Raw genomic sequence first — 16,845 nt, forward strand, 5'->3', positions numbered from 1 at the left:
AAAAACACCGTAAAACCGGATATACGTCGTCGTAGTAACACAGCGGGCTGTTTTGGGTTAGTTAACTAAAAACTATGATAAACTTTGATTTAAAAGTTCTTCTTCTGGGAAAATGATTTTTCTTATGAACATGAAACTATATCCAAAAATCATGGTTAAACTCAAAGTGAAAGTATGTTTTCCAAAATGGTCATCTAGACGTCGTTCTTTCGACTGAAATGACTACCTTTATAAAAACATCTTGTAACCCATATTTCTGACTATAAACCTATAATTTTTCTGTTTAGATTTATAAAATATAGTTCAATATGAAACCATAGCAATTTGATTCACTCAAAACGGATTTAAAACGAAGAAGTTATGGGTAAAACAAGATTGGATATTTTTGATTGTTGTAGCTACGGGAAATATTGTAACAATTCTATACAAATCATATCCTAGCTAACTTATATTGTATTATACATGTATTCTAATATATTATGTAATCTTGGGATACCATAGACACGTATGCAAATGTTTTGACATATCATATCGACCCTTGTATATATATTATTTGGAACAACCATAGACACTCTATATGCAGTAATGTTGGAGTTAGCTATACAGGGTTGAGGTTGATTCCATAAATATATATACTTTGAGTTGTGATCTAGCCTGAGACGTGTATACACTAGGTCGTGGATTGATTCAAGATAATATATATCGATTTATTTCTGTACATCTAATTGTGGACAACTAGTTGTAGGTTACTAACGAGGACAGCTGACTTAATAAACTTAAAACATTAAAACGTATTAAAAAATGTTGTAACTATATTTTGAATATACTTTGATATATATATGTACATATTTGTTATAGGTTCGTGAATCGACCAGTGGCCAAGTCTTACTTCCCGACGAAGTAAAAATCTGTGAAAGTGAGTTATAGTCCCACATTTAAAATCTAAAATTTTGGGATGAGAATACATGCAATTTTATAAATGTTTTACGAAATAGACACAAGTAAATGAAACTACATTATATGGGTGAATGATCGAAGCCGAATATGCCCCTTTTAGCTTGGTAGCCGTGTTGTCTATATTAGTGAGTCTGGACTTTGACCGTGTTTTCTTTAAAAACGATTGCGTAACACTTTTATTGGAAACTATATATTATTAACATGTAAATATTATGTGATATATTAACCTCTTAATATATTTGATATTGTGTGATAGATGTCTACCACTAGTACAAATCCCATCGAATCACCTAATAATAATGAAGAGTCGAATATAATTTGGGAAGATTCACAAATTTCCGAAGAGGAACCGGAAGAAGAGGAACCGGAAGAAGAAGAACCGGAAGAAGAGGAATCAGAAGAGGAGGAACCGGAAGAGGCGGAACCGGAAGAAGAAGAGGTTCCGGAGGAAGAAATATTGATACCTACAATAAATCGATTAAATAAAAGAAAAAATCATCAACCAACGGGCCAAAGTTAAAAATGGTCAATGGTGTCTCCGCCGAGGAAGCAAAATATTGGGAAGATTACCAATTTTCCGATGAATCGGATCCCGATGAGGATTCCGATGATGTTATAGAAATTACCTTGAACCAATTTAATATGGCAAAAGAAAATAATAAGGGAAAAGGTATAAAAATAGAGAAACCTGATTCCAACCCCGATGAACTTTATATGTATCGGCAACGTCCGTATTTCCTAAATTGTAACAATAACCCCGGAACCTCTAAACCACCAGGTTTTTCTAAACCATTGTGGAAGACGACGGCTCGTATTAGAGGAACATCATATATCCCTAGAAAATTAGGAAAACGAACCAAGTCTGAAGAAGAAGAAGCATGTTATGCTTACGGGTTAATAATGTTCGCTTCTCATCAAATGGAGAAAAAGAACATTGGATTGAAACTTTTAAATAAAACATTTTCACAAGTGACGGACTCAGTAGTTGGGGTAAGAAACAAGGTTTTTAGATTGCTACGAGGCTGTTGGGCATTACGAAACCCTCGTCCTTTTGACGACATAACAACATGCTGCCTAGCCAATGGTCATAACGGTTACTTTCCACAAGATCAAGGATGGGAAGTCGTCTTAGTAAAACCAGAATGCATGACTTGTTTCTGGACTTATGAATTACGTGTCTTTATTTCTTTTGCTGAACAACTTGCGTATTAACTAGAATTGCCTTTATAGCTGCCGGGTAGCAAAGTTATTATGTGCTATATTTCATCCTATATGTATAATAGCGGTATTGTAAGTTTGTAATATTTTGTATAAAGTTTGAACGCGAAATATTATTGTAATAAGTTTTTCTTATAGAAGCGTAGTAGTTGAGTTATATAGTAGCTAGTAAGTATGAACTTAACGGGTAGGTACTACCCGAATTAAAACTATAAAATGCTAATATGAAGAAAAAGCTTTTATAAATAAGTTCATATAATGCTACGAGATACCATTGACTACTCTTAAATTCTATATGATTAACTCAATTCTTTTGGCTATTTTTGAAGGAAATGGCACCAGCGACTCGTCAGAATTTGAACATGAGCGAGGAAGACTTCCGTATTTTCCTTGCAGCAAACATAGCCGCAGTACAGGCTGCGATGAAAAATAACAATAACTCTGGATCTAGCAGTGGAACTAATTCCACAAGAAATCGTGTAGGATACTCCTACAAAGAATTCACTGCCTGCAAACCTTTGGAATTTGATGGAACTGAAGGACCAATTGGATTGAAACGGTGGACCGAGAAAATCGAATCGGTGTTTGCTATAAGTAAGTGTACTGAAGAGGACAAAGTTAAGTACGCTACGCATACCTTCACAGGTACTGCGTTAACATGGTGGAACACCTATCTTGAACAGGTAGGACAAAATGCTGCTTACGCACTACCGTGGTCGGCATTCAAGCAATTGATGAACGAGCAGTACCGTCCTAGAAACAAAGTCAATAAGCTCAAAGTAGATCTTAGAGAGTTACGAACACAAGGGTTCGACATTACCACATATGAACGATGATTCACAGAGTTGTGCCTATTATGTCCAGGAATGTTCGAAGATGAAGAAGAGAAGATCGACGCGTTTATAAAAGGGTTACCAGTAAGGATTCAAGAAGATGTGAGTTCACACGAGCCCGCTTCCATACAAAAGGCTAGTCGAATGTCTCATAAACTCATAAATCAGATTGAGGGAAGAATTAAAGAGCAGGCGGTCGAAGAAGCCAACACGAAACAACTCAAGAGAAAGTGGGAAGAAACCAGTGACAAGGGTCACCAATACAACAACAACAATTACAACCACAACCGCAACAACAACCGCAACAATAACCACAATCCCAACAATAACTACAACAAACGTCCCAACAACAACAAGAACAACAACTACAACAACCGTTCCAACAACAATAACAATCCCAACAACAACATCAATAACAACAACGACAACAAAAACCAAAAATGCCAAAGGTGTGAAGAGCACCACCAGAATGGGTTCTGCACGATATTTTGCACCAAGTGTAAAAGAACTGGCCATGGTGCGAAAAAGCGTGAGGTCTACGGACCAAAGTTTAACAGAACTAAAGGAACAAATAGTGACGAAACAAGTAATGCCGCCATTGTTTGTTATGGATGTGGAAAAACGGGCCACATTAGAAGTAATTGCCCGAATCAAGGGAATACTAATGGGCAGGGCTACGCAAGAGTTTTCAATATTAATACGGTAGAAGTGCAGGAAGACCCGGAGCTTGTTACGGGTATGTTTCTTATTGATAATAAATCTGCTTATGTTTTATTTGATTCGGGTGCGGATAGAAGCTATATGAGTCGAGATTTTTGTGCTAAGTTAAGTTGCCCATTGACGCCTTTGGATAGTAAATTTTTACTCGAATTAGCAAACGGTAAATTAATTTCAGCAGATAATATATGTCGGGATAGAGAAATTAAACTGGGGGATGAAACGTTTAAAATTGATTTAATACCAGTCGAGTTAGGGAGTTTTGATATAATAATTGGCATGGACTGGTTGAAAAAGGTGAGAGCAGAGGTCGTTTGTTACAAAAATGCGATTCGCATTATGCGTAAAAAAGGAAAACCTTTAATGGTGTACGGAGAAAAGAACAACGCAAAATTAAATCTTATTAGTAGTTTGAAGGCGCAGAAACTAATAAGAAAAGGTTGTTACGTCATTCTAGCACACATCAAGGAAGTTAAACCTGAAGAAAAGAACATCAGTGATGTTTCCGTCGCAAAAGAATTTCCCGATGTATTGCCGAAAGAATTACAGGATTACCCCCACATCGATCCGTTGAATTTCAAATAGACCTTGTACCAGGAGCTACACCAATAGCTCGTGCACCCAGTGAAATGAAAGAATTACAAAGTCAATTACAGGAACTGTTAGAGCGTGGTTTCATTCGACCAAGTACATCAACATGGGGAGCTCCTGTTCTGTTTGTCAAGAAGAAAGATGGCACATTCAGGTTGTGTATCGACTACTGAGAGTTGAACAAACTTACCATCAAGAACCGTTACCCACTACCGAGAATCGATGACTTATTTGATCAACTACAAGGCTCGTCGATTTATTCGAAGATTTATTTACGTTCTGGGTATCATCAAATGCGGGTGAAGGAGGATGATATCCCAAAGACTGCTTTTAGGACGCGTTACGGTCATTACGAGTTTATGGTTATTCCGTTTGGGTTGACTAACGCACCAACTGTGTTCATGGACCTCATGAACCGAGTGTGTGGACCATACCTTGACAAGTTTGTCATTGTTTTCATCGATGACATACTTATTTACTCAAAGAATGACCAAGAGCATGAAGAACATTTGAGAAAAGTGCTAGAGTTGTTAAGAAAAGAAAAACTGTACGCTAAGTTTTCAAAGTGTGCATTTTGGTTGGAAGAAGTTCAATTCCTCGGTCATATAGTGAACAAAGAAGGTATTCAGGTGGATCCAGCAAAGATTGAAACCATTGAAAAGTGGGAAACCCCGAAAACTCCAAAACACATACGCCAATTTTTAGGGCTAGCTGTTTATTACAGGAGATTCATCCAAGATTTTTCCAAAATAGCAAAACCCTTGACTGCATTAACGCATAAAGGGAGGAAATTTGAATGGAAGGATGAACAAGAAAAAGCGTTTCAATTGTTAAAGAAAAAGTTAACTACGGCACCTATATTGTCATTACCTGAAGGGAATGATGATTTTGTGATATATTGTGACGCCTCAAATAAAGGTCTCGGTTGTGTATTAATGCAACGAACGAAGGTAATTGCTTATGCGTCTAGACAATTGAAGATTCATGAGCAGAATTATACGACGCATGATTTGGAATTAGGCGAGGTTGTTTTTTCATTAAAGACTTGGAGGCACTACTTATATGAGGTCTAAAGTATTATATATATCGACCACAAAAGTCTTCAACACATATTTAATCAGAAACAACTGAACATGAGGCAGCGCAGGTGGATTGAATTGTTGAATGATTACGACTTTGAGATTCGTTACCACCCGAGGAAGGCAAATGTGGTAGCCGACGCCTTGAGCAGAAAGGACAGAGAACCCATTCGAGTAAAAGCTATGAATATAATGATTCACACTAACCTTACTACTCAAATAAAGGAGGTGCAACAAGGAGTTTTAAAAGAGGGAAACTTAAAGGATGAAATACCCAAAGGATCGGAGAAGCATCTTAATATTCGGGAAGACGGAACGCGGTATAGGGCTGAAAGAATTCGGGTACCAAAATTTGGAGATATTAGAGAAATGGTACTTAGAGAAGCTCATAAAACCAGATACTCAATACATCCTGGAATGGGAAAAAGATGTACAAGGATCTTAAGAAACATTTTTGGTGGCCGGGTATGAAAATCGATGTTGCTAAATATGTAGGAGAATGTTTGACGTGTTCTAAGGTCAAAGCTGAGCATCAGAAACTATCAGGTCTACTTCAACAACCCGAAATCCCGGAATGGAAATGGGAAAACATTACCATGGATTTCATCACTAAATTGCCAAGGACTGCAAGTGGTTTTGGTACTATTTGGGTAATAGTTGATCGTCTCACCAAATCAACACACTTCCTGCCAATAAGAGAAGATGACAAGATGGAGAAGTTAGCACGACTGTATTTGAAGGAAGTCGTCTCCAGACATGGAATACCAATCTCTATTATCTCTGATAGGGATGGCAGATTTATTTCAAGATTCTGGCAGACATTACAGCAAGCATTAGGAACTCGTCTAGACATGAGTACTGCCTATCATCTACAAACTGATGGGCAGAGCGAAAGGACGATACAAATGCTTGAAGACATGCTACGAGTATATGTTATTGATTTCAGAAATAGTTGGGATAGACACCTTCCATTAGCAGAATTTTCCTACAACAACAGCTACCATTCAAGCATTGAGATGGCGCCGTTTGAAGCACTTTATGGTAGAAAGTGCAGGTCTCTGATTTGTTGGAGTGAAGTGGGGGATAGACAGATTACGGGTCCGGAGATAATACAAGAAACTACTAAGAAGATTATCCAAATTCAACAACGGTTGAAAACCGCCCAAAGTTGACAAATGAGCTACGCTGACATTAAAAGAAAAGATATAGAATTTGAAATTGAAGAGATGATCATGCTTAAAGTTGCACCTTGGAAAGGCGTTGTTCAATTTGGTAAACAAGGGAAATTAAATCCAAGGTATATTGGACCATTCAAGATTATTGATCGTGTCGGACCAGTAGCTTACCGACTTGAGTTACCTCAACAACTCGCGGCTGTACATAACACTTTCCATGTTTATATATATTAAATGAAATTGATAATTACATGATTAAGTGTTTCCAACATGTTAAGCAATCAAACTTGTTAAGACTTGATTAATTGAAATAGGTTTCATATAGACAATTGACCACCCAAGTTGACCGGTGATTCACGAACGTTAAAACTTGTAAAAACTATATGATGTCTTATATATATGGATATATATATAGTTAATATGATATTATGATAAGTAAAAATATCATTAAGTATATTAACAATGAACTACATATGTAAAAACAAGACTACTAACTTAATGATTTTGAAACGAGGCATATATGTAACGATTATCGTTGTAACGACATTTAATTGTATATATATCATATTAAGATATATTAATACATCATAATATCATGATAACTTAATAATTTAACATCTCTTTAGATATAATAAACAATGGGTTAACAACATTTAACATGATCGTTAACCTAAAGGTTTTAAAACAACATTTACATGTAACGACTAACGATGATTTAACGACTCAGTTAAAATGTATATACATGTAGTGTTTTAATATGTATTCATACACTTTTGAAAGACTTCAAGACACTTATCAAAATACTTCTACTTAACAAAAATGCTTACAATTACATCTTCGTTCAGTTTCATCACCAATTCTACTCGTATGCACCCGTATTCGTACTCGTACAATACATAGCTTTTAGATGTATGTACTATTGGTATATACACTCCAATGATCAGCTCTTAGCAGCCCATGTGAGTCACATAACACATGTGAGAACCATCATTTGGCAACTAGCATGAAATATCTCATAAAATTACAAAAATATTAGTAATCATTCATGACTTATTTACAAGTAAACAAAATTACACATCCTTTATATCTAATCCATATACCAACGACCAAAAACACATACAAACACTTTCATTCTTCAATTTTTTTCATCTAATTGATCTCTCTCAAGTTCTATCTTCAAGTTCTAAGTGTTCTTCATAAATTCTATAAGTTCTAGTTTCATAAAATCAAGAATACTTCCAAGTTTGCTAGCTTACTTTCAATCTTGTAAATTGATCATCTAACCTCAAGAAATCTTTCTTATTTACAGTAAGATATCTTTATAATACAAGGTAATACTCATATTCAAACTTTGATTCAATTTCTATAACTATAACAATCTTATTTCAAGTGAAAATCTTACTTGAACTTGTTTTCGTGCCATGATTCTGCTTCAAGAACTTTCAAGCCATCCAAGGATCCTTTGAAGCTAGATCTATTTTTCACATTTCCAGTAGGTTTATCCACAAAAAGTGAGGTAGTAATGATGTTCATAACATCATTCGATTCATATATATAAAACTACCTTATTCGAAGGTTTAAACTTGTAATCACTAGAACATAGTTTAGTTAATTCTAAACTTGTTCGCAAACAAAAGTTAATCCTTCTAACTTGACTTTTAAAATCAACTAGACACATGTTCTATATCTATATGATATGCTAACTTAATGATTTAAAACCTGGAAATACGAAAAACACCGTAAAACCGGATATACGCCGTCGTAGTAACACCGCGGGCTGTTTTGGGTTAGTTAATTAAAAACTATGATAAACTTTGATTTAAAAGTTGTTTTTCTGGGAAAATGATTTTTCTTATGAACATGAAACTATATCCAAAAATCATGGCTAAACTCAAAGTGGAAGTATGTTTTCCAAAATGGTCATCTAGACGTCGTTCTTTCGACTGAAATGACTACCTTTAAAAAAATGACTTGTAACCCGTATTTCCGATTATAAACCTATACTTTTTCTGTTTAGATTCATAAAATATAGTTCAATATAAAACCATAGCAATTTGATTCACTCAAAACGGATTTAAAACGAAGAAGAATTATGGGTAAAACAAGATTGGATATTTTTGATTGTTGTAGCTACGGGAAATATTGTAACAATTCTATACAAATCATATCCTAGCTAACTTATATTGTATTATACATGTATTATAATATATTATGTAATTTTAGGATACCATAGACACGTATGCAAATGTTTTGACATATCATATCGACCCATGTATATATATTATTTGGAATAACCATAGACACTCTATATGCAGTAATGTTGGAGTTAGCTATACAGGGTTGAGGTTGATTCCAAAAATATATATACTTTGAGTTATGATCTAGCCTGAGACGTGTATACACTGGGTCGTGGATTGATTCAAGATAATATATATTGATTTATTTCTGTACATCTAATTGTGGACAACTAGTTGTAGGTTACTAATGAGGACAGCTGACTTAATAAACTTAAAAAATTAAAACGTATTAAAAAATGTTGTAAATATATTTTGAACATACTTTGATATATATGTACATATTTGTTATAGGTTCGTGAATCGACCAGTGGCCAAGTCTTACTTCCCGACGAAGTAAAAATCTGTGAAAGTGAGTTATAGTCCCACGTTTAAAATCTAATATTTTGGGATGAGAATACATGCAATTTTATAAATGTTTTACGAAATAGACACAAGTAAATGAAACTACGTTATATGGGTGAATGATCGAAGCCGAATATGCCCCTTTTAGCTTGGTAGCCTAATAATTTGGGAACAGACCCCCAAATTGACGCGGATCGTAAAGATAGATCTATCGGGCCCAACAAGCCCCATTCTGGAATTTGGAATGATTTAGTACTTCGATTTTATCATGTCCGATGGGTGTCCCGAAATGATGGGGATATTTTATATGCATCTTGTTAATGTCGGTTACCAGGTGTTCACCATATGAATGAATTTTATCTCTATGTATGGGATGTATATTGAAATATGAAATCTTGTGGTCTATTATTATGATTTGATAATATATAGGTTAAACCTATAACTCACCAACATTTTTTGTTGACATTTTAAGCATGTTTATTCTCAGGTGATTATTAAGAGCTTCCGCTGTTGCATACTAAAATAAGGACAAGATTTGGAGTCCATGCTTGTATGATATTGTGTAAAAACTGCATTCAAGAAACTTATTTTTGATGTAATATATTCTTAATGTAAACCATTATGTAATGGTCGTGTGTAAACGGTATATTTTAGATTATCATTATTTGATAATCTATGTAATGCTTTTTAAACTTTTATCGATAAAATAAAGGTTATGGTTGTTTTAAAAATGAATGCAGTCTTTGAAAAACGTCTCATATAGAGGTCAAAACCTCGCGACGAAATCAATTAATATGGAACATTTATAATCAATATGAACGGGACATTTCACTTTTCGTGTAGTAATGTCGCACCCTTGATAGAATATTTGTACTATTTGATAAGTGTCTAAATCATGTTGAGGACATCCTCTCAACAACTTTCCAAATCTTGTCCACGCTTCATATAAAGTTTCATTTGGCTTCTGTGTGAACGTAACAATTTCTCCTTGAAGTCTCACGGCTTTAGATGCCGGAAAGAATCTTTTAAGAAATTTCTCAACTAAAACATCTCATGTATCAATCGCCCCTTCAGGTAACGTTTCTAACTAATCTTTGGCTTCTCCCTTTAAAGTCCAGGGAAATAACATGAGATAGATCTGTTCATCCTCAACTTCTCTGATTTTGAATAAAGTACAGATCCTATTAAAGGTTCGAAGATGTTCATTTGGATCTTCTTTTGGCGTACCACTAAATTGGTATTGATTAGTTACCATGTTTAGGATTTGTCCCTTGATTTCATAATCTGGCGCATTAATGTCTGGTAGAGTAATTGCATGACCTTGGCCAGTGCGTGTAGCTCTCATTCGGTCTTCCATACTTAGAGGTTCTCGATATTTCATGATTGAATTTGTTGAATCTGAATCACTAGAGGATTCTAATTTAATGGTTTCTTCCTCTACAATCTCCGGTTGAAGGATTTGTGGTTCAGGAGGAATGATTAGTGGTTCGGGATCTCTGAATTGTCCTTGAATATCCTCCGGGTTCTCAATTGTGAGGTCGGGCTCAAAAAATGGATTATCGGAAATTTGAATCGGAGTACTTGGTCGACTAGATGACGATTCTAAAGAAAAATCAACGGCGACGATATTGGCAAGATGTCTTGATCGAGTTATAGGTGGTGAACGTATGAAAGGTGGTGAACGTTTTGCTCGGTGCATTCACTAAATATCCTATTAGTTATAAAAATAAAAAATAAATAAAATTATATAAGTTATCAAATTAATAGACTTTTCTGATTTTGCTCACGTTTCGAATAGCCAATAGATGCAGCAGCTAGCCAGGACCCTTTAAATCAGAAGCCCACAACTCGCCACTAACAAATCCAACTATTACTACGAGCCAAAAAATTTTGGATGTCTATCAATTTAACTGCTTAAAATAATTTTTTGTCGAAATTTTGAAGATAAAATCTATGTCCTAAAAACTAGAGCGTCGATAAATAAGAGAGAAAAAGAACGCGTCGAAAAATAAGAGTCGAAAAACAAACGTCGAAAAACAAAAATAAGAAAGTAGAGCGTCGGAACTTAAAAGTCTAAAATCTAAATATTAAAAGTTGCGTTTAAAGGAATTAAAGCTTAAAAGGAATTCTATATCCAAAACAGCAATAACTTAAATAGGCACTAAAATTTATTTAAAACTAGAGTGATAAGTGACGTCGTAAAATTCTAAAGCGTCTAAATCTTAATCTAAAGAAAAAGCACTTAAGGGATTTTACGGCAAAGCCTAAGAGTCTAGAAATATAAAATTACTACGGCAAAATTCTAAGTTTAAAACTAATTACGAACAATAAATATAAAAATTACAAATTAAACGATAAAAATATACAATTTATAAAAAGATATAAAAAATAATAAAATTGCTTATTTTTATAAAAATATTATTTTTATATTATTATTTTATAAAAGTATTAAATTTATAATTAATAAAACTAATTAAAACTTAATAATACAAATTAAAACTAAAAATAAAACTAAGATAGACTAATTAATATTTTAATCAAACTCTAATTATAATTAATTAATAATAATTATTATTAAAACAAACCCTAATCCGTACCAGTTTAAGGATCAGACCTGTCAGTCTTGTCCATGCGGTCGCATGGGGTTAAAGGGCCAATCTCATGCGGTCGCATGAGGTTCAGGCTCAGTTCACATGTAGGTTCAAAATCGACAGGTTCAACGTGTAATTTAATATTTTTTTTTATTTTCTGTTTTTAATTTATAGAAAAATATACTTTAAATAAAACTTATAAAAAAATAATACTTATTAGTTTTTTTTTTGTAACTAAATTTTTTTTAATTTAAACTCTTAAAAAAATATATCGAAATATATTTTTCTTTTTATGTTTTTATATTTTTATTTTTAATAATTAAAACTTATTTAAATATATTTTTACAAAAATAGATTAAAACTAAATTTTTTTTATTATAGCGTTCTATGGTGTCCCCGGTAGCGGCGCCAAAAATACTTGATGTGTGAGCGGAGGGGTACGAAATAGATTATATTTTGCTACGAAATACTATTAAATACGCTACAATTTTACACAAGTTATTTATTTATTTATAGAATGGGATATACCTAAACCTTGCTACAACACTTATAGGCAGTGTACCTAATCGTAGAGTAGTGTAGTTTTTAGTAAATCTGGTTCGTTCCACAGGGAGCTAGCTGAGTTTAACGCTATATATGTTTTAAACTATATTTTTATATAAATATATTATAAGTTATATAGTAGTAGTATTATTATTATTATAAAAGAGGGGGGGGGGGGTTTACCGTTTAATGACCGGTTTGTCGATTTTAAAACTTAAATCACAATTAAAACCTAATGTAAAATATTAAATATAAATATAACTTAATTTAAAGCGTAAAGTAAATGATGATAAATAAAAGTTCAATAATTAAAAGTGCGATAATTTAAAGTACGATAAATAAAATGACGGTAAATAAAATGACGGTAAATAAAAGTGTGAAGAGATATAACTTAAAGGAATTATGCTTATTTAAACTTTCGTAATCATGATGTTTGACGTGTTGATTTTAATTTATTACCATGGGTTAATTGTCCTTTGTCCTGGATTATTCGATATGTCCATCTGGTTTTGTCCATAATAGTCCATCGGTCATAATTATAAAGTGCGAGAGTCTTCACCAAATTAACCTTATACCCGAAGTCAAATATTCCAACTAATTAGGGATTCAAACTGTAACAAGGTCTTAATACTTTGTTTAATGAATACACCAGGTTATCGACTGCGTGTAATCCAAATTTTAATACTTTATTAAAAATTACACCAATTACCCTTGAATGTAATTCACCCCTGTTTTAATGAGTCCAGTGACTATTAATCCATCCCCGTGTCCGGTCAAATGAACAATTATTAGTATTTATAGATATCGCGCCCACCGTACCCAGTCAAGCGTATGTGGTTATATATAAATACGTCAAATTATAAATCTTTATATTAAATCAACGAGATATCATTTAATTAATATAAAGCCCATTAATAGCTCATAGTGCAATTTCCACAAGTGTCGGTCTTTTGTCCAAACCCCAATTATGGTCCAAAGCCCAATAACCCCGTCTTAATATTTAGTCCAACATCACGATTACTTCGGCTTAAATAAACATAATAATAATTTAGCTACAAGACATTAATTTAAAAAGGTTAAACATAACTTACAATGAGTATTAATCGCGTAGTGTTACACGGACAGAATTTCGACTTACAAACTTAAAACATTCACCACTATAACCTTATTATTATTAACTTAATATTAAAAATATAATTAAAAAATATAAATATATATATTGAGAGAGTGAGAGATTAGTGTATGATGAAGGTGTAATTTACTCGTCCAAATTCGTGGTATTTATAGGACCTGCCCATGATTTCTGGCTCATGCGATCGCATGAAGTTTATTCTTCATGGCCATGTGATCGCATGGACCTCTGAGACAGCTCACAATGATTTGTTTTCTAGTTTGCCGACGGTTTGTAATAATATAATATAATATATATAATTTTATATAATTATATATATATTATATTATATTCATGTGCATAGTTGACTTGTACTTTCAGTTCCGTTGAGTCGCGTGTTGATAGTTGGTTCATGTCCCGGTTTCGGATTTTTGAACGTCCTTTCGTACGATTTAATATCTTGTACTTTGCGTTTTGCGGCTTGTACTCTTGTAATTCTTAGACGTTTCTCACCAATAATTTGAACCACTTGGATTGTACTTTGTACTTTTTAGCTTTTTGGTCGTTTGTGTCTTCAAATCGTCGAATCTGTCTTTTGTCTTCACCTTTTAATATTTAAACGAATATCACTTGTAAATAGAACAATTGCCACTAAAAGCTTGTCTTTCTTGAAGAATAATGCTATGAAATATATGTTCATTTTTAGCATTATCACAAGCTCCGGGTCTTCCTGCGCTTCTGTCGTATTAATATTGAAAACTCTTCTGCGGCCCTGTCCATTAGTATTCCCCTGATTTGGGCATTCATTTCTGATATGACCCGGCTTCTCACATCCATAACAAATAATGGCGGTGTTATTTGTTCCGACATTATTTGTTCCTTTATTCTTGTTAGCCATTGGTCCGTAAACTTCACACTTCATTGTACCATGACCCTTTCTATTACACTTAGTACACGATGTCGTACAAAGTCCAGTCGAATGGTATCCTTCACACCTATGGCATGGTTTCTGCCTCTGGTTGTTATTGTTGGGAATGTTGTTGTTGCGGTTGTTGTTATTGTTGGAACGGTTGTTGTAGTTGTTGTAGTTTTTGCAGTTGCGGTTGTGGTGTTAGTTATTGCGTTTGTAATTGCGATTATTTTTGTTGTTGTTGTTTTTGTTGTTATATTGGTGACTCTTGTCACTGTTTTCTTCCCACTTCCTCTTGACTTGTTTCGTGTTGGCTTCTTCGGCCGCCTGCTCTTTAATTCTTCCCTCAATCTGATTTATGAGTTTATGAGCCATTCAACTTGCCTTTTGTATGGAGGCGGGTTCGTGTGAACTCACATCTTCTTGAATTCTTTCTGGCAACCCTTTTACAAATGCGTCGATCCTCTCTTCTTCATCTTTGAACGCTCCCGGACACAATAGGCACAACTCTGTGAATCGTCGTTCGTACGTGGTAATATCAAACCCTTGTGTTTGTAACCCTCTAAGCTCTACCTTGAGCTTATTGACCTCGTTTCTGGGATGGTACTGCTCGTTCATTAAGTGTTTGAATGCTGACCACGGTAGTGCGTAAGTAGCATCTTGTCCCACCTGCTCGAGATAGGTGTTCCACCATGTTAACGCAGTACCTGTAAAGGTATGCGTAGCGTACTTTACTTTGTCTTCTTCAGTGCACTTACTTATGGCAAATACCGATTCTACCTTCTCGGTCCACCATTTCAATCTGATTGGTCCTTCGGTTCCATCGAATTCTAGAGGTTTACAGGCAGTGAATTCTTTGTAGGAGCATCCTACATGATTTCTTGTGGAATTAGTTCCACTTCTAGATCCAGAGTTATTGTTTTTATTTTGCATTGCAGCCTGCACTGCAGCTATGTTCGCAGCAAGAAAGGTACGGAATTCTTCTTCACTCATATTCATGGTGTGTCGAGTAGTCGGCGCCATTTCATTCAAAAATAGCCAAAAACAATGAGTTAATCATATAGAATATTAAGAGTAGTCAATAGTACTTCGTAACATAATATGAACTTATTTATAAAAGCTTTTTATTCATATTAGCGTTTTATAAGTTTTAATTCGGGTAGTACCTACCCGTTAAGTTCATACTTAATAGCTAATATACAATTCAACTACTACAATTCTATATGAAAAACTGATTACAATAATATTTCGCGTTCAAACTTTTATACAATATTTTACAAGCTTACAATACCGCTATTTTACATATAGCATAAAATATAGCACACAATAACTTTGATACAAAGCAGTTGCGAAGACAATTTCTAGTTTAACACAATTCGTTCAGCAAAGGAAATAAAGATACGTAATTCGTAAGTAAGTCCAGAAACAAGTCATGCATTCGGGTTTTACTAATACTATTTCCCATCCTTGATCTTGTGGAATGTAACCGTTTTGACCGTTGACTAGGCAGCATGTTGTAACGTCGTCAAAAGGACGGAGGTTACGTAATGCCCAACAGCCCCGTAACAATCTAAAAATTTTATTTCTTACTCCAACTACTGAATCCGTCACTTGTGGGAATGTTTTATTTAAAAGTTGCAACCCGATGTTCTTTTTCTCAATTTGGTGAGAAGCAAACATCACTAACCTGTAAACATAACATGCTTATTTATGTTGCATGTTTGAAGCTCTTTCTAAAGAACGAAGTCCTATGTTGGGATATGTGGAGTCAAAATAGGCTCTCAACCCGTAGCGGAAAGTTGCAGTAGGGTTTCCCGCACTTAATGCCTTAAAGAAAACACGGCGTAACTTAGGTTCTCCCCAATGTGATATACACCATCTATTAAGGGAAAGCCTTTTATAAACCAAGGCATGCCTGGAACGTCTTTCAAATGTCCTACAAACTAATTTCACCATAAATAATTGTGCCGATGAATTCTGACCGACTTTAGACAAGATTTCATCAATCATATCCCCAGGTAAGTCTTCTAAAATATTTGGTTGTCTATCCTTAACGTCCATTGTGTGTTTTTATACTGTAAAATAGACGAGGATTAGATTCATAAAAGATAATTAACACACAATACAAGCAATTTTTTTTACATATAACATAAAAGTACAAGCATACTATAATACATATATTACACAATATGATTACAACTCTTTATTCCGACTCACTTATTTCTTCCTCCTCGGACTTGGTTCGTTTATCTAATTTTCTAGGGATATATGGTGTCCCTCTAATACGAGCCGTCGTTTTCACAAATGGTTTAAAAAACCTGGTGGCTTAGATGTTCCCGGGTTATAGTGAAAGTTTAAGAAATACGGGTGTTTACGGTACACCCCATCAGGGTACTTCATGTTAACATAAAGTTCATCAGTTTTGGACTCGGGTTTTTCTATTTTGATAGCTTTTCCCTTATTATTTTCTTTTGCCTTATT

At 34.3% G+C, this 16,845-nt stretch overlaps 1 non-coding gene across 1 annotated transcript; it reads left to right on the forward strand.

Annotated features, from left to right (window-relative positions):
* The first annotated feature begins 10,099 nt into the window (after window positions 1-10,099).
* LOC139850895 (small nucleolar RNA R71) lies at window positions 10,100-10,206 on the forward strand. The gene has a single exon (XR_011760271.1). It is a non-coding gene; the product is annotated as a small nucleolar RNA R71 (small nucleolar RNA).
* The last annotated feature ends 6,639 nt before the right edge of the window (window positions 10,207-16,845 follow it).

Source organism: Rutidosis leptorrhynchoides, chromosome 5, assembly GCF_046630445.1.
Source record: "Rutidosis leptorrhynchoides isolate AG116_Rl617_1_P2 chromosome 5, CSIRO_AGI_Rlap_v1, whole genome shotgun sequence".
NCBI classification, from domain to species: domain Eukaryota; kingdom Viridiplantae; phylum Streptophyta; class Magnoliopsida; order Asterales; family Asteraceae; genus Rutidosis; species Rutidosis leptorrhynchoides.